This window comes from Anomalospiza imberbis, chromosome 1 (assembly GCF_031753505.1).
Source record: "Anomalospiza imberbis isolate Cuckoo-Finch-1a 21T00152 chromosome 1, ASM3175350v1, whole genome shotgun sequence".
NCBI lineage: Eukaryota > Metazoa > Chordata > Aves > Passeriformes > Viduidae > Anomalospiza > Anomalospiza imberbis.
The window spans coordinates 43,155,891-43,181,139 of NC_089681.1; the positions used below are offsets into that span (position 1 = coordinate 43,155,891).

The following is a 25,249-nucleotide window of genomic DNA, read 5'->3' on the forward strand; positions in this document are numbered from 1 at the left end:
AACCATTGGTCAAATCTGAGTCTAAGTCTGGATCCCGCTGCACCTAAACTCCCTTCTGAAAAGGAGTTTAGAATAAAAGGGTGTCTTTTTTGAACCTCATGACTCAATGGGAAACTCTCCCTGATAGTTTTGTCTGGCCATGCACTTCATGCAGTGAATAACCAAGTGTACCTTGTCAACAAATCTTGTCAAGCCACTGCTGCATTTGCTGTCAGACTTTGTGAAGTTGCTGGTTTATATCAGTAAAAAAATTGCTACTTCTTTCTTATGAATGAAGTGCATCTCTCTGTCCATAACAGGCACCCACAAATGGAGCTCATCCTGTGAGGGACACAGCAAAGCTGATGGCCCAGGGAAAGGGTAACAGTATCGCAGTTTTCCTTGGAAGTCTTGAGCTTTCTCACCTGAGCAGTAAGTTGCTGAAGCCTCACTGGGTAAGGTACACAAGCCAAGGGGCTCAGCAACAGTCAGAGGTGAGGTGTTGTTCAGTGCTGAAGTTTGGCACTTAGCCTGAGATTCTGAACTGGAAGTGACAGCCTGAGTCTGCAGAGCTGTTCAAGGAAGGAAAGAAGAGCAGCCTTTAAGCCTGACAGTTATGTGCCTCCCTGGTGCAGTACTACCAGAATCATGTCATAGGAAGATTTAAATAGAAACTGTTCCATTTAATGGGATTTTGGTCACAGTACTGTGGCTCTCTTTAGCAGCATAAAATGTACATTTGAAGCACTGCCTCTTTGCCATAAACTTCTGGCTTATTTTTCTTTGCTAGTGCTTTAATGGTATGCAATTTTTTTTCAAAGGGAGGAATGTTCTGCAGCACCATAGATGATTTGATGGCTTAACATATTGCACTGCTGGCTGCTGGAGGCAAAATACTGCCTCTTCAATTTATCTGTGTTATATGCTAATTGATGTAATTGCAAGAAAAAGGAATTAATTATGGACTGTAGAGATAATTTCATTGAACAAGAACACTACACAAGACAAACAATATGGCATTCCTTCTTCAATTGAACATTTTTTCCTCTGGCTTTTATTTTCTGGTTTGTATCTTCTTCAAACCCCTTGTTACTTCACCTGTTATCACTATAAGCCTGAAGAAGCTCAGGCTTTGTGTGTGAAACCTGAGATAGGGATAACAGAAGAGGTGAAACAGATGACACAGTAACTGCCAGAGAAGACGGGGAAGGGAAGGTTGATGAGAATGGAAAAAGTAAAAGAGTGAGGGTATATCTCTTCATTTTTTGTCAGAGCATTCTTTGCTATCAAGTGCCCCAATTCCAAGTGAGAAATAGCACAATTCATGAAGGAGCTGCCCAGTCCCACCTGAAACAATCATGTTTCTTCCATTCAACAACCAGCTCTCTTTTCTGAGGAAGGCAGCATACCCAAGAGTGGATACTGCTTTCAGCAGTACTGCAAGATTTTAATTTAAAAATTAATTGAAATACACAGTTCTTCTACCACCACCAGTACAAAATTGTTATGTGTCACACTTCTTGATGGAGTCTCACCTTTTAGCTAGAGCTCCCTGAGGGCCCTTCTACCCCCCAGGCCAGTGCCCCACACAGAAACCCCCTCCTTGGGCTAGTCTTCATACTTAGAAGAAGAAATAAGTCTACATTACCCTACTCCACTCCACGGTTCTCCTTCAAGACCGGCACTCTCTTTTCCTGCAGAAAACAGTTCCTTAGACCTGCTTACTTCTCTGTCCCCTCAGTGACCCCAGCCTGTATCTTCTGAAGCCAAGGGACTCATGATGTCATAGCAGGTCTCCTCTCAACAACCTGCACAACAACCATCAGCCACTGCCAACACACTCTTTTTGTAGACCATAAAACCGGTGCCTAGTTTCACTCTGAAAACTTTTCCTGATGCCACTATTATTTCTGCACATCCTGCAAGCCTTTGCTACTGAACATTCCTGCCATGAACAAATAGTACATGTGTCAATGATAAAATGGTGATTTTAGTAGTTGTTACTACATGTTCAATGTTTGCTTATAGATGTAACATATTTGAACTTTTTAAATGCAGGAGGAACAACTAAGAGGGATTGGTATGCAAATAAGTAATAAAATGCAAATGTGATATGTAAATTGTACTATCTTTAGAAAAAATTATGGAATTTCCCCATAAATTATACTTTGCAGAAATGCAGGAGTTCGTGGTTAAGAAGAGAGAAAGTAATTTCCAGTTCCAAGTGGCCCATGTGGTCTGAAAAGTGCAGCTGCAGCCATAAGCTCCCACCTCACCTTTTCTTCTCCTCTGATTTTCAACATCTTGTTTTTCCTGCTCCTCATGTCCTGTCCATCTCACTTTCCCTGCTTTCTCCTAGCCCATGGCCACCAAGGCCCCTGTAAATGATCTCCAGCTCAGTGCCGTGCACACACACAGCAAAAAGCATGTCACCCACAGCCCATCAGTGAGAGAGGTCAGGCTCCATGTGTTGGTCCACATGCAGGAGAAGGCATTTAGTCTGTAGTTCAGCATGGACCTGTAGGGTTCCATTTGACCTCACTTCTATCTGTGGCTTACAGATAACCTCATCCTCTTTGTCCTTTTTGTTTTGCTCTCCTTTCTACTCCAGGGCAGTAGTTCCCGTTCACCAACCATGTTGTAAGACCTCTGCTGAACAGGTGAAAAGGCTGTCTCACCTTTCTTGGGAGTTCTGAGATACCACTTACTTGCACCCTCCAGCAGATGTGCCATTCTGTAAAGGCAGAGTTATGCCTTTATAGGCACAATTGGTAGAAAAATAAAAAATCCTGTATTTGAGGGCACTTCTCCTCATATGAAGCTCCTTCTTCCTTGTTTTCTTGGTTCAAATGTCCTGTCCCTGGGAATGTTCAAGGCCAGGTTGGATAGGCCTCTAAGCAACGTGGTCTACTGAAAGCTGCCCTTGTCCACAGCAGTGATATTGGAGCTGGATAATCTTTGGGATCCCTTTCAGCCCCAGCCATTCTATGACTCCATGATTCTATGATGATTGTGCAACGAAGCTTTTTGCATGCTTGTGATGACCTGCCCTAGGTACCTCCTCATCTCCCCACTGAAGTCCCAAAACCCTGTAATCGGCTCCAAGTCCTCTGGTGAAGGCTTGCCTGAAAAAGGGGATTCCAATAAGCCATGCATGGCTGAACTGCATATTCTTCATGTTGGTCAAGATTTTGCAGCTCTTCTTTGTGATCAGAAAGCCCCAATAGGTAACACGTGCCATTACCAGTGGTGATACTGCTGAGTCTCTTTGCAGACTCTATTTTGCATATCTTGAAATTTTTGAACTCACTTCAGTGGGAGCGGTTTTGACCATCAGAAAATGGATAATTATACTAGGTGTATTTACTGATTCAAACATTTCCCTTCAGCAACATCTAGTTTACTCTCCAACAGCTTTCATTCAAGACATCCTTTGATAACTTTTCCTATTCTACTTTAATCTCCTTCCCCATCGACCTCTGTCATGCTTTGCTTTGATACAATCATCTACTTCCAAAGTTTTCTGTCCTGTTACCTGTTCCATTTTTGTCTTTTATCTCATGCCAGCAACTGCATTTCCTTGGCCTTTACACAGTTCACCTGACAGCTCTATTTCAGAATGCTACTTTGAACTTTATTTAAAGATAAAAAGTGAAAGCCATGATATACAGCATTTGCTAACAGCATTTACTACTATGTGATACCTAATGTAACACACTTATTTTGTCCCTAAAGAAGAGCTACCAGAAATAGACCCCAGCATCCCACTGAATTGAGACTTTTTATGGGTTAGCATCCTTAATCCATTTTAATTTAGGTGTTGGGAAACACATTCTTCAGCTGAAATCCTGTCTCACCGCCCATCTCCAATATATGGCAAATGAAGAGATCATGTGTTAGAGAGCAATTATACGCATGGCTTCTCTTGATCAATAATAAAAAAAGTGATTAAAAAAACTTTCTAAGGTTTAAAATATTCTTTTTTAAACTCTAGAAATCTGAATTTCATGGGAATGTGTAGCAATCTACACGTAATCCTGTGATGGTCCTGCAAGTACTACCTTAATCAGAAATGGCGCATATTAACAAAGGTCCTCACCAGATGAAAGAGAATGTTAAAGAATAGTTGAAGCTTGATGGATTTAGTACAACCAACTTTGACTCATTCTCAGATTGAGTCAAACAGCTTCCAGCTGTATTTCTGAAAGAGGGGGAGGGGGAAATCCCAGATGACAGATGCCGTGCAGAGCAAAGCCCTCTCTAAAAGAAAAGAATAAATCATTTATGTACAGTATTCACCAAAAACTGCAGGGGGCAAGAGACTGCAGGTTTTCCTTTTAATAAGGAAGAAAAATGCATATATAATAATTACTGTTGCAAACATACACAGTGCACAGAAACTTGAGTCTGGATTAGAGTAATTCACTTCCCTGGGACAGAACATAGGTAAATTACTCCTGGGTCACTAATCTACTAATATTATCAGGATTGTCTTGTTACAAAACAAAATAAATCTCTACCATTATCTTTTTAATCTGTGAATTTCTATCATTCAGTGAACAGTCCAAAAGGCACAGTTACCTGTCCATGTGCAACAGTCCATTTCACTGAACACGGAAGAGGTCACAGACAGCAAATGGAGTTGGGAACAGAAGTGGTTGGATGGGGTTTGCAGGAAGGGGGTCTCTGTCACTGCTGCTGGACTCATTAATTCAGCAGGGTCAGTGAATTTTGCAACTGTTGCTACAACTGCTTTCTGAGTAAGATTTTTCACTTATCCTTTTGAAACAAAACACAATTCTGAACAGCAATCCATTGACTCTCAAACTTCATAAAGCTGAGCACCTATTTTTGTGCTAAAGCAGAGGAAAAATAAACTTTGATGGTCTAATTTATGGAAATAAATTGAAAAGGTACTGGTTCCCCCTCCTCATGTTATAACTGCTATCACTTGCAGGTCTGTGAGCTGCAGGACCTTCTTCCCAGATGGAAAAGCCTCTGTGCCAGAGCCAGCTCTCCTATCTGCTCCTCCAGCATCACTCAGGATGGGAGGGCAGGGGCTACATCCCTACTTTCATTCAGCCATTCTGCCTGGTCAATGGTCCCTTGAGGGCCATTAGCCACTGAACTCTGGAGAGGAGCTCTGAGAGACTCTGGCTGCATTGTCGATTCTTGGTTCCCGATCTCTGGCTGCATTGTCTCAAAGAAGGTGCAGCATTTTTAGCTTCCTATAACCATTTTTAGGCTCCTTTCATGAGTTATGCTCTCAGAGGACAACTGCAGCAGAATACCTAGGTGTCTCATACTTTGAAGTAACAGAAGCACAATGCTTTCTCAGAAGTGTATTAATCATAGTAAGATATGTTTTTTAATATTTCAGAGACATGATTGTTTTTTTCAGTAATAGCATCTGATCTTTTCAGAGGGAAATTTGTGACTACTGACACGAATTGCACCAGTCTCAGTTAATGGAGTAGAGATCATGTCCACACTTGAGAATCAGCTAAGGGGCTAACCTGCCATGCCATGTTTGTGGAGGCAAGAAAGCCCACCCAAATCCAGGTTTCATGAGGAAAAATGACCCCATACTGAAACATCAGGCTGTGGCTGGCAGGTCTGGTCCCTGTCAGAGCTCCAGAATGTGCATCACACCTTCTTCCTGCCATCACTAGCACAGCACTGATTCACCCCATGCAAGGGCCCCATGTATTGAAGAGGGGGTTAAAGTCTGAAGTGGTTGTTGGTGTTTCTCAAACATCCTGGCCTGGCATCTGTTGGAGGCAAAGAAACACAGGCATATCTTATCTCTCCAAGCCCTTGCTGCTATAGCTGATGTGCACGTGTTGATGTCAGCTAAGCCCACAGACTGCTTAATGGCAGGTACATAATAGCTCATTAGTTCAGGTCTGCCTGGGATGCTGGCAGGTGTTTACATGAAATTTTGTCCTGCTTGTCATAGCATATAGGACAGCCAGCACCTGGCAACCTCGTACCCAACAACACATTCTTTAATTGCTCCGAAGCAGTGGCAGCAGCTGACACCAACCTTGTTAAATAAACAACAGGTTCTGCACCTGCCTGAGTAAAACCCTGACCTGTCTCCCAGCCAGCCAGTGGGCACACAGGGAGCCCTGCCTTCCCCCTGCACAGCAGCCTCAGGGATTAGTCAGAGTCTATCAGTATTGATTTGTCCTTCAGCAAGAGAGGTTTGCCCTGCCCTTGTCTTGGGAGTATTTTACTGAGCCATGAGACATGAAAATCTCCCTAATTAGATTTCTAGTTTATGAGTTTATGGGTAATTCTCATCACACACACACACACAGCCCCACAGACATACAGGCTCAATGATAATGAAAAAAAGTACTATGGCATGATAGCCAAATGCCTGTGCCTTGTAGAGTGCTTTGATACAGTACAGAACAATTCTGAGTTATTTCTGAGGATCTGGACGCTTGGTACAAAATAAGACTTTTTATTTTCCAAGGAGTGAAGCTGTGCAAAAAGCGTGATTTTTGTTAGGTATAGCCACCAAAGAAAGGAGAACAATGTATCCTGTAACAGGTAAGCTGGTACTCTCAAAGTCATACATGATTATTTTATCACTCTCTTGTCTGATTTAATTAAATCTTGGCATCTTATTAAATTCTACAGTAAACACATTGTCTGGATCCACAAACTTACCAAATCAGGAGGAATAGTGAGAAGGAGGAGTTACCTCATGTAGGGATATTTCCCTCAAGTGCTTTTTCTTCCCTCCCCTTCATGCTGTTAAAGAAGATGTGCTCTGAGGGACACTAAGGCATCTCTTCCAGCCTCCGGCCAGTGGCAGGTACCTGAGGAGGCATGGGGCACAAATGTGTAAAAAGGAGTAAATGCAGAGAAGGGTCCTTGTTATTCACACATAAGACAAAAGCCACTGAAAAAGACCAAGTTATTACAGCAAAGAGAGTGGAATTCCAGGTGGATGCTAGAAAAAATCAATAAAATATGTCACCAGAACCCCCCAAAAATGTGACGGAGATAAAGACGGTCCCTTTAGGAGCTTTAAGGGGCTTGGTTTGGAGCAGCACTCCAAGAACAGTATGCTGTGCTAATTGGACTCTCTTTTTTTGATCCACAGAGCAAGATTTCCTCCATGTACATGCTTTCTTTAAAATTAAAAGGCAGAAAATACCTAGTGGCATTTCTTACAGTGCAGTTTTAACACACAGATATATAAAGGACCATCTGTTGGGTCTCTCAGCTACAAGCAAGATGAAAAGAAAAAGGTGAAGCAGGAGCACCACATCCACTTTGTAGTTGTATACTCACTCAGACATAGGGATATATTAACCATGCTTTGGGAGCATTAAATTCCTGGCAGGGACAAGTTATTTACTACTGATAGCTCACAAAAGCAAGTTAGCACAGCAAATCCCCTTCTCCAATCCTACAGGGCTTCAGGTGACAATGGTAATCAAGAGGCTATGATTGGCATGTGACTGTCTTTTTCCAATAAATTGTCATCAGCCTGCATTGCAAACACAGCTGATTATAAATATAGTAAATGCTATTAAAGCACAAGACTGAGCACCTATGTGCCAGCAGTGACCATTGACCCTTCTTGTGCTGCGCCTCTCAAATGCTGCAGGGCTGCAAGCACTGCCCAAGAAAAGTCCTGTGTTTTTAATAGATCCCTACTCATGACACACACAAGTGGCAGAATTTATTTTATTGAGCAGTAGTGCAGGTTTTGGCTTAAGTAGCTCTGAGGGAAAACTGTTGGTATACTTACTTTGGCTGTTTGTGGGATCATGTTGCCTTCTAGTGGCTGGCCCCAGCTCCCTATTGCAGAAAGGTTTTGGGATACTCTCCCACAAATATATCAGGAGTGCAGGATATTTTATAAATCCAGTCTAGGAGAGAAACAACTGTCAGACATGAGTCATGCTCTGTATTTCTTCGGAGGGACAAAGAAGGTTTATCAAGAAAACTTTTCTTTTTGACGCACATTACTGTTTGAGTGTCTTCTAGGATAAATTTTGGATGTGTTTTAAGCTCTCCACAACTTGTAGCAAGACAAAACAATGGATATTTATAAATTCATGGTGTTGAATAGGCTTGTCTCTCCTGCATAAGGCCAGAGAAAGAAACAAAATGAAAAAAAAAAAAAAAAAAAGAAAGGTGAAGTAATTTCATTCAAAATACTGATGGCAAAACAATAACAAAAACTGGAGCTGAAGGAGAACTCAGGGACAAGTTTTGCTGATTGGACTCTGAGAAGCAGGATGGTCTCCATCCTAGCAAGTGGCAGAAAAACAGGTACTGCTGAAAAGCACACATTTGTTGGGGAAATACTTAAGTCAGCAGATTCAAGAAAACAGAAAGTAGGAGAGAAAGAGAAAAGACAAAGTCAGATGGGGCAATCTCCCTCTCAGACTTTTAGAGGAAGAATTCACCAGTGATGCAGTTAACCAAAGGTCTTTTTATCTCTTCCACAATCTGCTTGAACAACCAATTTCATCTGAAGCAGTTGCACTTGAAAAGTGATGGATGCTTCAAAAAAATACTCCCAATGGGCTTGATATTGTTGGCCCATGTTACTTCCAGGAGTGTCAGCAGAGCTGGATCCTAAAATACTAATCTAGAAATGCAAGAAAAGTCATTAAAAGAAAAGGAATTCAGAATGACAATAAGAAAACAGTGACTAAGCTGCATCACTGAAAGAGAGAGACACGTGAAAATAGCCAAAGCTGTGAATTATTTGAAGAAATGCAAAAATAGAAGAGAAATTTTTCCTCCTCTGATGTACAAGACCAAGACTGGCAGGGGAATGAAATAGGGGTTGGGCACAAAGAACAGACAGAGAGGAAACAGAATTACAGCTGAAAATTAGAAGCAGAAGCCAAATCATTGGAGGAACAAAGACTGGATTGTTAGCTCACAGGGTGAAAGAAAATGTAACAGCAAGTAAAATGCAAGGGGTCTGCTACAAGACTTCTGAAAAAAAATTAAAGCAAAATGTCAAGAAACTTGAAGGAAAGCCTTTCAGTTAGAGATTACAAAGAGTTCAAGGACAGCTGTATGGGTCTGGAGAGGAATCCAGTCATTGGTGGCGTACACATTTTTTTATGATTCAAAACCCCAACACCTCCCTCCTGCTTCAACATGTAAGGGTTCTATTATCACAGGAGAAATGAGGTCCTTGGTACTTAGGACTACTGAATAGCATAGCTAATGAAATAAATGCTTCAATCAAAATGGGATGTCTGCTCTCCAACAGTTTCACACATGTACAGAAGAACGTGATGTAACAAGTCAGATTAGACTGTTCCACCCCCATCTTGGCTCTATAATCAATGAATATACTTGCAGCACATGGCTGTGTCATCCCCACCTGTTCTCCAAAACTCTCCCCATGCACACATTGCATACACGGGGGAAAGAAGCAACGCATACATGAGCGGCAACTGTCTTCACCACAATCTGCACGAGGTAAATATGACAGAGATGAGCTAAACACATGAGTATACCAAGCAAAATCCAAGTCTGTTTCTTCTATTCAGAGTTCCAACTGCTGACTCTTGGGGAACTGCCAGTTTGAAGAAGGCAGTTCATATTCTTTGAATATCCAAGCAGTGGGACTGGTGGATATACAACTGTAACTCTGAATCTCCTGCAAAGTACAGGAGCATTAATCAGTATACAGTGGCATACCTCTTTTATTTTTTCAGTCAAATGATCAAAAATAAAATGTGTCTTGTGAGTATGCCTTTATGGGTAGTAAGATTGAATGGCTTATTATGGTTCTTTCCCCAAACAGACTGCCATCCGAGTAAGCACGATGTAGAATATTCCTTTCTGTTGGGCCAGCAACAGAATTGGTGCATACAAGTCTGAATTTAACCTACCAATTTACATTTTCCTTTTTATCAAAGGCCACCTCTTTCCTGTCTTGTTGTATTCTTGGGTGACACCACTCTGCACAACAAATGCTGAATGATTTGAAACACACAAATAAAATTTTCCAAATTGTCACCTGCAAACTTGGGTCACAAAAGGGAAGAAAAGGGGAAGAACAAGGAGAAGGTGTAGGAGAAGGTGTAGGAGAAGATGTAGGAGAAGGTGTAGGAGAAGGAGAAGGAAGGTGGAATGTTAGAAAAATTTTACTGGCAACTTCCTTATTGGTTTGGTAATTTGAGAAGGTGATGGCTTAAAACTTAGCACTGTTTTCTAATGAAATGTCATCTAAAATATTTATAGGGATACCTCTTGGAAAGAGAAAATACCCCAGACTGCTGTAATAATTGTGGGCTATCTAATGAGATGATCCTGGGTGTAATATGGACCAACTACATAAAGCCCATAGGAAGTTATTTTGTTGCAACAGTCAACACCTTGCATATGAGATCACTCCAGATGATTTGTTTTTACATACAGATAAAGAGCTTGGTTGCAGTAAATAAAGAAATGTATTTGGTATAGGGTAACTAGTCACTGTAATGGTCTTCCACTAATTGGAATACTCCCTCACTCTAAACCAAACAAATTCACACCTAAACTACCCAGCCTCAAAATCAGCAATTCCTTTTTCTACAAGAAAGATAAATAACTCAACATTCAATAATTTTTATAAGCCTGATAAGGCAAAGTTATATTTAATAATTCTACAATAGGATCATTCCAGAAAGTCACAGCATACAATACATGAATGGCATTGATGAGACAGATTGAAAGTAGAAAAGAAAGTGGAGTTCAGATTTTATATAAAAAATCATTCAGATTCAGTTAGATGAAATAGTGCCAAAGGAGAATTCAAAATTCTTCATGTTCATCATAGCACACTGATTAAACCCACAATGCCTGTTCCTTAATCTTCCAGAAAGGATTAATAAGCAACATAAGCAATGAGGAACAATATTAGTGCTCGTGTCTGTGAATTTAGATATCCACACCACCATTCTGCATTTCTAACTTCATTTGTTTATGAGAGACAAAAATAAAGGCTGGTAGCCCTTATGTCAGCATCCCCAGCGAAGCTTCACAGAGGCAAGGTTCTATCCCCTTGTGGATGGAAGCAAAAGCTTTTTATTCCCAAGGAGGTAGTTCTTATTTTCCAGCGTAAACTGTGCTAGTGCCACTTGTAGCTTAGTGTGTGTATAACACTTTGTTATTATTCTTCCCATATTGCCACCAAGACATAAAAACTGGTCTTCTGGTAACCTGTGCCTGGAACCATATTAGCGTCTCTATTTGCAAGCAATGGGAAGTTCATCTCATGACCATAAAATGCCATCCCAGGTTCTGAAGAAGTGACAGCATATGGATGACTGATCTCATATGAAGAACCCTAAAATATAAACCACAGAGCTTTTCTAGGAGGAATCCCATTCTAAACAATCCCACTCTCAAACTGAAGTGTTAAAGAATATAATGCTTCTAAAAATCATGAGGAACTGAGTTATGCCTGCATGGCATTTTCTGTACTGTCATTATCATATTCTGCCCACACTTGTAATTAGCTAGAAATAAGAGAGCTCTGAATGAAAGCTAGACAGCCATGCCTGCATAAAGCTGGGCCCAAGCTAATAAGTCTTGCTGAAAACCAATTTTTTGTTGTTGTTGCTGTACATTGTTGACTCATTAGCATGGCTATGTAGCTTCAAGTAAGACTGTAGTTGTCATCAGTGCAGTAAACTCACATCTGCTCAGGGCATGTATAGACATACTTACAGACTATTAACAAAATAAGAGAAGTGAAATAGAGGGTTTTTAAATTACAAACAATAGACCTGGTGCCTGTGCTGCAGTCATCTGCAGCACACCAGTCAGCACAGTCAGTCTGCTGTTAGGAAGCATCTACTAATCCTTCTATGTCATGTCTCAGGGGGCATATCACAGCTCTCAGAGTCACAGCTCTGTCCCTGTTCTGCTTCCGAGACAGCCCAGATGGACCCGATGACTGCTGCAGAGTGCATGTTACAAAGACAACAATTGGCTTATGATTAATTTTCCCTTACTAGTAATTGGTTTGGTCTCTTCTACAAATATTATCCTTACAACAATGTAAATGCTTAGTAATCCTGATTTACAATAATGGCATATTATCCATTCCTAATTGCTATTCAATCCTAATTGTCTCCTTGAAACACGTACCTGATTAGATCAAGACTTAAAGACAAGAATCAGAGCAACTGCTTAGGATCTCAGACCACTGAGGACAGGCAGGAGAAGGTCTGTCTGTCAAATTTGGAGGAGGTAGCAGTGCAAGACAGTAGAGTATAGCTAGAAAAGAGGCTCCACTGTGCTTCTGTGTAGAAACTCCATAGCTGTAACACCAGCTCTGCATCCGATGTTAAAAAAAATCTCTCTGGAGTGTGAGACACCACATGTCAGAAGTGTACTGTGAAACATATGTTCATGTTTTCCCTTTAAGACAGAGTATTTCACATTTCTTCTTTTATGTATACTTTAGATTACAGATGAATCTATTGTACCAAAATACGGGCAACTGCTTTCCAACATAGGAGACTGCCTTCCATGTTCAGCTTCCATGATTTTGACTGTAAAGCATTTCAGCAGACTCTTCTATATTGATATTCATTACCTGTATGGTTCGCATAACAGAAACATAAACAGGCCAGTCAATAATATCAGTTCATATTGACCAGCTATTCCTACAATGAAATAGGAATGCCAAGCTTCCATTGATTCACATTCATGCATTGTGTAAATATAATTTAAAATTAGCGTGTACAAGAAAGACCACATACTTTTGTTACCATGTGGAGTAACCTGGGGATGCACTGCAGCACAAAGCTGGTGTTTGAGACAGAGCTAGTCAATAAAATGCAAGGTATTATTTGCCACTGAATATCCCATGAACTCCAAATGTTGCTGGCTGCTACAAAGCTGTAGTCCAGACTTGTGCTACCACCAGTAACTCCCTGCAAGACCCAGGTGAGTCAGAGAGGGTACAAAACACGTCTGACCAAGCTGGGTACCAAAATACCTCCCTCTTTCCTCTACAGCGCACGAAAGAAACAGAATTCAACCTGGCACAACTGAATAAAACTCAAAACTTAGCTCACATGACATGGTCCAGATATTTCACAGAATCATAGAATATCTCAAGTTGAAGGAGAGCCATAAGGAGCATTAACTCCCTTCTCCAAGCAGGACCAACTAGAACTAAAGCATATGGCCAAGGGCATCACTGGCATGCTCCTTGAGCTCCGACAAGCTAGGTACCATGACCTCTTCCCTTGAGGGCCTGTTCCAGTCACTCATCACCCCCTCAGTGAAGAATCTTTATCTAAATTCTAACCTGAACTTCTCCAAATGCATTTTCCATTTCTTTGTGTCCTACTGCTAGTCACCAGAGAGCAGATCAGCACCTCTGCCTCTGCTGTCCTTGGAGAAGTTGTAGATCATGAGGAGGCTACCCTTCAGCCTTCTCTTCTCCAAGTGGAAAAAAGTAGCAACAAGTCGCCTCAGCCACTGGTATTATATCTTTAGGAAGACATTCTTCACAGAAAGAGTGCTTGGGCATTGGAAAGGGCTGCCCAGGGATGTGGTGGAGTCACCATCCCTGGGGGTGTTTAAGAAAAGACTGGACGGGGCACTTTGTGCCATGGTCTAGTTAACAAGGTGGTGATTTTTCATATGTTGGACTCAGAGACCTCAGAGGTCTTTTCTAATCTAGTTGATTCTGTGGTTCTGTCTCACCCTCAAGACATTTTGCCATCTTGGTCACCCTTCTCTGGACATGCTCTAACAACTTTATGTCTATGTTATAGCATGGCTCCTGACAGTGCACATAGCACTCGAGGTGAAGTGTGGGAGGAGGTCTCGGAAGAGATCTACCGGGATTACCATGGGAAACTACTGTGGTGTAGGGGCATGGTAATAAGATTCCCACCGTTCCCTATGTCCATCATTTGGTGTACCCTCCCCAGTTAATGTCAGTTAAGCAATGGCACCATCCCAGGTTCTGGAAAGTTCTTTGTTCTAAGTTCTGTTATTGGTTCCCTCCTTGTAACCACTCCTTCCCTTATCTCCCATTGGTTCGTACTATCCCTATCCCTCCCACAAGATCTTACCCCATTGGAGGTATGTACCCCGACCCCACCTCCTCTCTCTCGGATATAACCCCTATCCCCTCCTTCGGTGGCGTCTCCGAGGGCTCTGGTCACCCAGACCTCGGAGTCCAGGCACTTAGGGTAGCTCCCCTCTCAAGAGGTTGTCTCCCTTTGCTCCTTTTACCTTTTCCTGCCTTTTCCTGCCTTTTCCTGCCTTGAATAAACCTCTGAGAACTGCAGCGCTCCGTGTGCTGACCCATCTATTTGGTGGATTCGAGCTTTAGTCTTCTGGGGCTCCTGCAGACCTGCGACTGGCGGGCTTCCCCGCGGGACCTAGGTCCGGGACGCCTCAGTGAAGCAGTCCCAGTGTAGAGCAGAGCAGGACAATCCCCTCCCTTGCCTGGCTGGTGATGCTATGCCTGATGTCCCCCAGGACAGGGTTGGCCCTCCTGGCTGCCAGGACACTGATGACTTCTATTCAACTTGCCATGGTCCAAGAACCTCAGGTCCCTTTTCACTGAGCCACTCTTCAACTTCTTGCCCCCCAATTTGTAGGTGCAACCTTGTCCCAGTCAGACAATCCAGCATTTGCTCTTATTAAATTCCATGCAGTTGGTGACTCTTTACAAGACCTCTATACCACAGTTCCTCCTAATTTAGTAGCATCAGCAAACTTACTTAATGTACATTGGATTCTTGCACCTAGATCATTTATAAAAACACTACAGAGCACTGGCCCTGATACAGAGCCTGGGGGAATGCTGCTATTGACTGGTCACAAGTCTGATGTGACTTCATATGCTATAATCCTTGTGCCCTACCTGTGAGCCAGTTCTCACAACTGCATAATGTGTTTATCCAGCTGTGTGTTGAACAGATTACCCAGAAGGATTCTGTGAGACACAGTATCAAAAGATTTATTGAAACCACAAGCCCCCACATCTCCCCTTGGTCAGCTAGACGGGTGACCTCGTCATAAAGGGGAATTAAGTTTGTTAAGCAGGACTTTACCCTTGTGAACCTGTGCTGGCCATGACTAAGAACTGTGTTGTCTCTCAAGTGTTTTTCAGTAACTCCCAGAAAAAACTTTTCCATAATCACTGAAGTGAGATGGACAGGCCTGTATTATTAAATAAGAGTAATCTCCTTACTCTTCTTGAAAACTGGGGCAACATTTCCCAGCTTCCAGACAAATTAGACTTCTCCAGACTCTTGAGACTGCTGAAAAATAATGGAGAGAGGTTCTGTGATGACATGACATCGGCCAGCTCCTTCAGTACCTTGGGATGAAGACTCCACTCACCCTCGCTTTCAGGAGCGCTGACAACACTTTTCAGCTATTTTCTCACCTGGGTTTGCTTGCTTTTTAACAAAATAAAACTCATTTAAAAAATGCAAAACCAAAAGCAAACTGCTCAGCACAAACATTAACATTACAATGACAGCCTAAATGAAAATAAAGTGATAATAAAAAAAGTAAGGCCCCAAGAACTAAGTAGTTTTTTTAAGAAAAAAAAATTTAAAAAAATAAAAGAAGAAAGAAAAGTTCCTTAGGCAGAGGAGAAAAAGGCACTCCAACTGTTTTCTTGCCAAGTCAGGACTAGGCCTGCTCCTGCAGCTCTCAGTTCCACAATCAAGTTTAACTGACACTCTGTTGGTGATGAAAAGGACCATATTTTATCCACCAGTGCCCTGATGCTGTAAGATCTCTTTGCCCTACATTCTTATCTATTGAGGTCTAATCATCTAGTGTTTTCCAGGAAAAAAAAAGTAGCTCACTGATGAGAAGAAAAAGATAGCACAGAGCAGCTGCAGCTGTAATTGGCTGAAGGGTTAACAAATGACCTAATATTCTTCTAGCTAGGATTTATCCAGCTGCTCACTGTTCTGATTAAATAGGACTAATCCATCAGGCAAATATTGTTTTGTTGGTTCAAGAAGTAAACTTACCTGTTTCCTAATTTTTCTTTAATTTTATTATTAGAAGATAGAGTGCCACTTCTCTAATCTAATGTTTGTTCTAAATTATTCATGGATAATTTTGTAAATTAACATATAAACCTACTCCCATAGAGCTCTCTTATGAAGCTGCTATTTCTGATCTTTATTTAAAATTGTGAATTAAAACAAAGCATAGAATGAACTAGTAAAACTAACAGACTTTTCTATCAGTGAATGTATTTCATACACATTGCAGGGTTTTTCCCAGTATTTGACCTCTGAAATAGGAAACTAACAGTTATAAGTAGCATTTGATTGATTGCTATATATACTTATAATTTTCCCATTTCTGAAAATGCTCCTCATTCCAAGATAAATATGTCCAATTAAATTGTAATCAATATGATTTTTTTGAAGTCACTCGGTCCCCATCATGAGAAATAACACAAAAGGAATGTTGAAAATGATTGGACTTTTGACAGTCCTCACCTTATATCAGTTTCTATCTCCTGATTCAGGGTCTCAGCATCCTGCCCTTAAACCCTTTTCCCTGAACACCTCACTGTGAACCCACCAGCCACACACCACTACCCATGGATATTCTGCTACTGCTGTAATAGAGCACTTTCCATCTCATCACCATCTTTGTCTTAGCCTTCCTCCTACTGAGGAGAATAATGATGCAAAGGACCAAGTGTGGTGCTATGAAAGCTATTTGGTACCAGATAATGTACTACAGGATATTATACATTTGTATCAGCTAACATTATTGTTCTAGTGCTAGTAAACTTCACTTGATCTGCTAAGTCCTGCCAGGAGAACACATGTTAAAAATATTAATTAAAAAGTAAAAATAAAAAAGGGGAAAGAAAAAGGGAGCAAACAGGAAAACAGAAGAGTGTGGGAACTTTGGGAGCTTCCACTTGGAGCAGAGTCTTGTTATGCATACACTTAATAAGCAGAATGTTCCTTTTCCAGTGACATTTGTAAAAGACAATTAACAACACTGTATGTCTTTTTGAAAGACACTGAAATACACCACAAATCTTTCCTATCGAGCCATTCAAGAGCTTAGCATGGATAAAAACAAACAAATATATTCACTGTGTCAGCACTTTCTTTCCTCCATTGCACAAGTGACCTCCATCAATATCATGTTTCACTTCTGTTCCATATGGCTGAGCTTGTGTTTCTGGATCTTACTCCCTGTCAGGGCAGAGATAGGTATGGCTTCAGTTCTGGGATATTCACTATGGAAACCAGGAAAGAAATTGGAAATGCTGGAAGATTTTTAAGATGGAACTGCTGGAATGGATCATGAAAGAAATAAAAGACTAGATAGTTTATGGATGGAAGTTCCAACTTCCAAGTCTCTCTGTTCCTTTAAAATACACTATGTAGTTTATCTACCAAAGAAATGGGACAGCAATCAAAGCTGCAACATGACTAATATTTCACCAGATGGCAATGTGAGGTGAAATATCAGGACTTTATGAGATCCAGGTGGCCAGACAAAAGATTACATTTTGGTGGGCCACTGGATCTGACTGCTTTGACAATAGCAGTGTTCAATGTTTTGCTCTGTTCAAATCAAAAATCACAATTGCATTTCAAACTCATTGTAACTATAGAGTCAGACTCCATGATCCTGGTGGGTCCCTGCCAACTCCTCATAGTCTATGCAAATAATCAAAAGAATCAAAGGAAAGAATATAAAAATAATTACTCTCAATTTCAATTCATATTCTTGTTTAACAAATCAAGAGTGTGCTTGATGGAAAAAATCCTGTGACCTTGCTTGCTCTGATTTCACATCGGCTCCAAAACAAAGGCAAAATAGAGAACATAAACTAAAGGTGCTATACATGTTAAGTGCAAGTGACTATTATTATTGAAAGAGCTGTGTGTCGATACAGTTCTTCAGCAAGAAACTTAGACTTGGGCAACCTACTGCCTCGCCTGAGGGACCCAATCACCAGCCACAAGTTCATTTCAACATTTATGACATTTGGTCCTTAACTCTCTCTGACATCTGGGAGGCCCTTGGGACTTAGCCCTCCTGGCAGAACAGGAGGCAGCAGTTCCAGGGAATGGGTTTCTCCCGAGTAGAGCAATCATTTTCTTGTGCTGAAATTGTTGATTTTACCTTGCTGCTAAGATCTCTCCCCACTTTCCATCTTCATCTTGAAACTTATGTGAAACCTGTGTTCAGTGTAAGGCTCTGAGAAGCTGATCTAAAAAGAAATGTCAAGGCTTTTACTATTATAAGAAACAGAGCCTTATAAAATTGTGATCATTAAGCCTCCTCAGTCAAATAAAGCAGGAAAGAAAATTATTTCTAAAGGTTTTAGTAAACAGATCTGAATTTGCAATCCTGGGTTACCAAGTACTGCAATAAAATGCCAAGTAGAGACTAATTATACTTATTTCCTAATTTCCTGGTTTCAATAAATCCAATGTAATAAAATTGACAGATGCTATTTTATCTACTCAAATGATTAATGAAGGGCCTGGAACTGCAATGTTGCAACAAGATATGACATTTGTGCTAGGGTTTGGGTTTTTTTAAATAAAAATAAATGACTGGCCAAAGACTGGTGATAGCTTGTGATTTGCCTAGCACAAAATGACAAGCTTGTCACCCTTACCTACAGAGGTAAGAGAATTACTAACCTTGTCTATTTACCTATGTATTACCTACCCAGACCGTTACTTTGAAATTGCTGAAGAGAAAGTAAAATAAATAAAGGAAATAGTTGAAATTTAAAGCTAAATTAGATATTTTTCATGTCACCTTGTAAAATTATGTTAATTGCTATGCATTTTTAATGACAACATTAGCAGCAAGTAATAAAAAGTCAGCAGGATCTACACACAGATAAATAACAACACACTAATGATAATTACATAAACCTTCTGTATAGTGACATGCGGGTCAGGAATTGAATTTGCACTCTCAAATTGAATCATCTATCAGGGCCCCACATCATCAGTCACCAGTAGGTTTCATTTTCCTGTGTTTAGACTGCCCAAGTGGTTTTGTTTGCTGAAATCCAATAATAGATTATGTTTCAAGGCGAAATCTTGACGCCTAATGGTACTCAATAGGAGTGTTGATTGCAAAAGAGTAGCAAAAAGATTGTAAAAGCAGCATTTGAGTTTTGAAAAAGAGCCTATTTCAGGCACTTAGAGAATGTAATTTCTAATTTATTTTTAGGCATTTAAAAGAGCTTTTCCAATAAAAAAGGACTGACTTAAGTGTGTGTGTTTACATTATATACTGACAAAACTGCCTTGTTGAAATGGGACCTTTTTTAAGTGAGTGACTTTATCAGTGAAGTTTTATAGACTGAGCAAGGAGTTCCTGAATTACTGAAATCAGGTCAAATAGGAAATGATTGAATGCAAATGGAAATGTTCCCTCTAGTTTCAGAGAAAATACACATTTTTACATTCCTTTTTTTTTTGACATAATGGAATATGCTTTCTTGTCATTACAGAACAAGATGACAAATAGCTGAAAATAATTCTCATAAAATCAGAAGAACATGGTACTTCCAAACATGACTTCACTCGGTGGTAACAGGAAATATTAGGCAGAATAAGTCACATAACACGAGCTGTTTTGGAACCCTGAAAATGGCATCTGCTCTGCCTCACTTTAGGCACAGGCTGGACAATGTTTTGATTATAAAGCCTGAGGTACACTGACATATGAAAAAGAAAAGCTTAGCTGTTGTGCTAAGCACAACAGGCAGCATTTGGGTAGCTGGGGGCTGCATGGGAGAAGGTCACTAGTTGCCTTGGGTAGGAAACAGGTAGGTCCAGCCAGCTCTGAAACTGGTGTGAGCATCTCATAGCCTGCAAATCTTCAGTGTTGAAGGAGACGTGGTGCTTCTGCTCCAATGCACTTTAGAAAAGGAGAAGAGGCAACCTTAAAGGTCAGAGGGCACACGGGGTGTGGATTTTGGGCAGATACAGGAAAGAACCACAGGGAAGAAGACATGTTGGGGCACAGAGGTGAGGCGCTGCACATCAGAGTGGGGACAGCTCAAGGGATTGCAGCCTGGGAGCACCCCTGAGGGACTGTGGCCATGGAGCAGGGGGAAAATGAGCAAGGAACAGCAGAAAGAAACCATTAGGTGCAGGACCTGCCCATGCACCCGTGGGATGAATAAGGAGAGGCTGAGGATAATCCACAGCAAACCCAAGGCAGGGTGATGCTAGTAAGATAAGTAGAAATGTTTGCCTTAAGCCTGGGAAACAGGAAGGAAAGAGTAACATTTATGACACCCCTCACCAAATACCTGAATCAGAAGACGGTGCTAATTGACATTAAATCAAATAAAAATTCCCCTATTTGAGACTGTTTCATCCTTGACACCTGTTTTCAGTTGTAGTGGTTGAAATAGATAAGATGTAATGAAATGTTTGACTTATAAATACACAATGGATGATGGAAAATTTGCCACAATTCTTGATGCTTCAGGACCTCTTTACAGACATTTATCAGTTTCCTGTCATTGTTAAAAACATAACTTCAAATTGCTCAGTTTAGCCTCTAGCCAATATATTTTTTATACCTTCAACAAACAGAATTATCTATTAAAAATCTGTGTTCAAGTCACTTCTTTGCCTACCTTCAGTATTTAGATACTATGAACCTTCAAAATCTTTTATCTCCAGCCTTTTGCAAGTAATTTTACAGCTATTTGGCAAATTCTTCTTTGGCAAAGTTTTCAAAGTTATTCACTAGTTTTGGACACCTGAATTGGTGGGGTTTAGTGACAGTTGCAGAAAAGCCAAAGAAAGAGTTAATACCATCTCTACATTCCAATTTAAATCAAACTGGGATTGTCTATTGCCAGAAGAAAAAAAATAACGACTAATTTGTTCACTCAGTCTAGTAAATTTGGTAATTATCCTTGTAAGAGTAAGAAATTTTTAAGCCTGTGTTTTTGTGAATTTTAACTTGGACCGATATTTACTGTGTTAATTCAATAAGCTATTGCTCAGTTTTCATAAGAAAAATATGAATTTATTTTCATATTGCAGGCACAATGACAGTGGTGAAACCGTAGTTTCCTGAAAGTCAAATTACATTTTTGAAAGTACAGTATGGTTCTTAGGAAGACTAAAATAAAGATAAGGTTAATTACATATTGAAGTGCAATTTGCATTTAAAGTTAAATAATGGGGATGTACATTTAGTCAAATGTTTCAAACAAAAAGGAAAGAATTAGCATTTTCTTCACAGAATAATCTATTTTAATTTTTAATTACACTAGCTATATCATGTATGTATAGATAAAATAATAAAAAATAATTCGTAAATCTAATAGTCTAATAGAATATTTCTCCTTTTGGATATTTCTTAATGGGGTCAGAACTCCAGCTTGTGATTTTGAGAACTTTTTTAATCCTAAAATCCTAAATCCAAATGCTTTAACAGACTAAGAAGCCAGAGTTACATTCCTTAGCACAGACTACGGAAACATGGGTGATTAGCCCAAAAAAAGTTGTTTTATACATGTTCCCCTCCACTTAAATATCTTCCTTGACTCAAGTCCCAGAGCAATGACAAGGGATTGAAAAGAGGAAGAAATTATTGCAGACAGTTGAAATCCTATACAAACACTTTTTTTTTTTTAACAAGTATGATTCAGGATTACTTCTCTTGAATATAGTATACAATGTGTTCAAAAGGATGATTTTTACTGGAAATGGCATCTGGGCTCTATCCATGGTTACCTCTACAGCATACCAAGCACACCTTGGAATTTTGCTCACCAAATGTCTTCATCGGGTGTTTTGGGAACCAGTAATTTAGTAGTAAATCCTGGTCCTCAAGATTGAGAGATCAGATCACGATTAATACTCGTGGCAGGACTCCATTACCTTATATAACCTGAATAACAGAGTTCTGAGGAAAGCCAGAGATGGTATGAAAAGAATGGTTGCCAATAGAGCCTTCCTTTTTATTTTCTCATTGAATATTCCTTCAGCAGAAATTGATTGGGACCATCCTTTCACACAACTCACATAAGCCAAGATTAAGATGAATTCTACTGGGATTTATGAGACTGCATAAACAGTTTTTGCTCATTTTTTCCCCCATGTTTGTAATTGAGAAACAAACAGAAAAAGAATATTCGAAAGCTAAATAGTGAAAAATAGGAGAAATCAATACTGAATAATAACTAGTAATATTACTGTTTATAAATAATAATAATTATGAGAATAATAATATTTTCTTTCTAATAATAAAGTTTTAGTTGAGTATTAGAAGGAAATTTCCCCTATCTTTCTATGCATTTTCCCATGTGACAGCTCTGAGACACAAAATTGCAGCTACAGTTGGTATGTGGTTTTTACACACTGCTATATCCTGAGGAGTTACATTCACAGACCAAAACAGGGTGAAAAGTCCAAAACAAAGATAAGAGAAAAGGGGAGTCCTTGTGTTAGAAAGATGAAATTAGAAGGAAAAGATAACACCTTTATTCACAAGGAGAGGAGGTCCTTATTCATTCATGCAGGCCTCCTGCTGCTGACTATGTTTGATTATACTACTTATAGGGATGGGCCATTCTTGAGTTCAGATAAGTTATCCTTGAAAATCAGCCAGCTTTTCTTAACCCTTGTTTTCTTCAAAGCTGTATCCCATGGGGTTCTCCCAGGCAGGTATTTGGACTTGTGGATGTATAAAAGTATCTCACCATCCCAAACACATGCAACTGTGTCTCCACTATCTTTCGTAGATAAGCATCACTGAGAAATGAGAACTTCTCTCAAAGGTTCATCTTAATGTTAGTAGCCAACAAGTGTTGAACAAGGAAAACTCCAAGGAACTAAAAAAAAATAGAGCAAAGGCAGCAGATGCAGGAGACACAACACCACTGGACAAGTCAGAGCAATAAAATGAGAAGGAATGGAAAGATATGGAAGAGATACAATCAGAGGGTTAGAAGAGGAGCTGGAGAAAGGTTACATTCCTGAGGCAGAGGAGAGATCATGAAAAGCTGAGAGCATTGATATTGTGGGTGTACTTGCCTGAGGAAAAATACAACACTGAGTCTTTGCAAAAGACAATGAAAATTCCAAAATATCTTGTAAATACTGGAGAAAGGAATTTCTTGCCTCTGTTAGAGATCTGAATTTTTCTTTCAGCCTTCTGTGAAGTAAATTCTGGCTTTCAGAAGTGCAGCTGACTAACACAAAATGTTTGGAGAGAAAAGAACCAGATTATACTGAAACAGAGTTGAGGTGATAGATGTGTAATGCTGAGCCCAACAGTATAAGAGAGCTACGTCTGTATTTTCCTTTTGAGAACATAAGCTTGTTAAGCTGCTGAATGCAAAAAAACTGAGAAACACAACAATGAGGAGATCATGAGTAAAATCTGCAACCATGTTAATCCTACACTTAACAGCTTTTCAGCAAAGCACTGCAGCAAACAATGGAAGGGTGAATAAGATCAAAAGTTAAAGCAATTCTTTCCACAGACTCAGCCCCACTCTTAGGGGTACCATATTACTGCCTGAAATTTTCAGGCTAGAAGTGTGTTTCTAGTGCACATGCAGCAATTCTGATATGCCCACATTTCCTGATGACTGAGGTATGCCTGTAAAAGTGATACATCTCAGACTCCTTGTCTGCTTGTGCCTTCACAGGTGACCTAAGCAGCTCACGCACAGGAAATAAACCCTGTACATCCTGACAGACATCTTGGCTTCTTCTGTGACTGTAAATTAAGAAGTGTCCAGGACTTTTCTCAGCAATTAAACACAGTCATGCTCACTGTAGGAACAACTTCTGCTGAGGTTCTGGCCTGTGCCAAGAAGCATCATTTCAGGAAAGTCCCAGTGCTGGCTCTGCCAGTTGGCCTTGGAGCTCACAAACATTTCCAGACACAGGTACAAACATTCCCAGATGTCAGTAGTTTAGGCAGTATGGCCTGCTGTCCACACTGACTGTAGGGCAAGGCCCTCCTGCCTACCAGAACTATAATTTCAGCAGAAAAAGTCTTTGGCAGATATACTCAGTAACTACAATGAAACCTACAGGCACAATGCACACAAATGCACTTCTAATTAAGAGGCAATAATGATTACCCTATCCACGTACTTTGGGACACTTTATGTGCCTGTGCTACATAACTCTGCTTCATTCCTTGTTGCTCCAGAGTGAATACAGTGAATGTATGCAACCTGTAGTAGGAGGATGAGTATAAAGTACATTAATAAGTTTTAGAGTGCAAGTAGACAGACAACTAAAGTGTAATAATTTTGAAATATAAGGAAAGGTTATTGTGTAATTCCAAATACTTTTTTGCAATACTTTTTAAATAAAACCCTATCACTTAAACACTTAACCTACTTCTCTGTGCCATCGATTGTTGATAGGAGAAATTCTGTGTGCATGAACCCCATACTCTTTAATAACATTTTGCACCAAGTAGAAGAAAGATTATTTTTGAGGCATGAAAAAGGAATGTTTTTCCTTTCTAAATGTCTGATTAGTATTTATTTTTTCACACTCCTGCATCTGCCAAAGCTGAGACCTCTCCTGCTTGGTCGAAAGATAGAAAATTTAATTATTTTCTGCAACAGCTCCTTCTTGGCAAAGTGATGGGGGGGCATCACTGCAGAGGGCTGATAGTGGCAGCTGCAGTAGGGGTTTTGTTGCACTTTGGTTGGTTGGATGTTCAACTTGGGAATCCTTCTGCGTATGCATTCCAGTTCCAAACAAATCTCAGTCTATTCTAAGGAAAAAAAGGATCAAAACATAAATAATGCCAGTGGTTTTCTTTATTTTCTGTGTGCATGCTTTGAACCATTCTTTACTTCATGTACATGTAATGCTTCTGCATGAGGAGGCCCCAGACCATATATTAACATTAGAGGAAATAGATTCTTTCTTCTTGACAAGTGACAGAGATCTATTCACGGGTAAAATGAACATTAAGTTGATTTAGAATGCTGAAATAGTGAACTGGCACCCATTTACACTTCCTAACACTGGAGCAAATAGCTACCAGCTGTATAGCCACAGAAAACCGGCCAAAAAATACTAAACTCTGCAAAATGTGTAAGAAAGTGAGGAAGTGGAGCTAATTTAATTTGGTGTTTATGACAGGTGAATTAGTTCTTTGAAATTATTTTTGTGTGATATATAAAAAGGATTTAATCCCTTAGGCTCTTCATGTTTTAGACCAAACAGACATTATGCTCACTATTTCTTTATCATTTTTCTGTAGTTATCATTAC

The 25,249-nt window shown here is 40.1% G+C and overlaps 1 long non-coding RNA gene across 1 annotated transcript; it reads right to left on the minus strand.

The window, feature by feature from the left end:
* Positions 1–252: 252 nt before the first annotated feature.
* Positions 253–1,717, minus strand: LOC137477992 (uncharacterized). Its single transcript, XR_011001347.1, has 3 exons — positions 1,628–1,717; positions 1,327–1,416; positions 253–543 (listed from the first exon to the last, which is right to left on the minus strand). It is a non-coding gene; the product is annotated as an uncharacterized lncRNA (long non-coding RNA).
* Between the last annotated feature and the right edge of the window lie 23,532 nt (positions 1,718–25,249).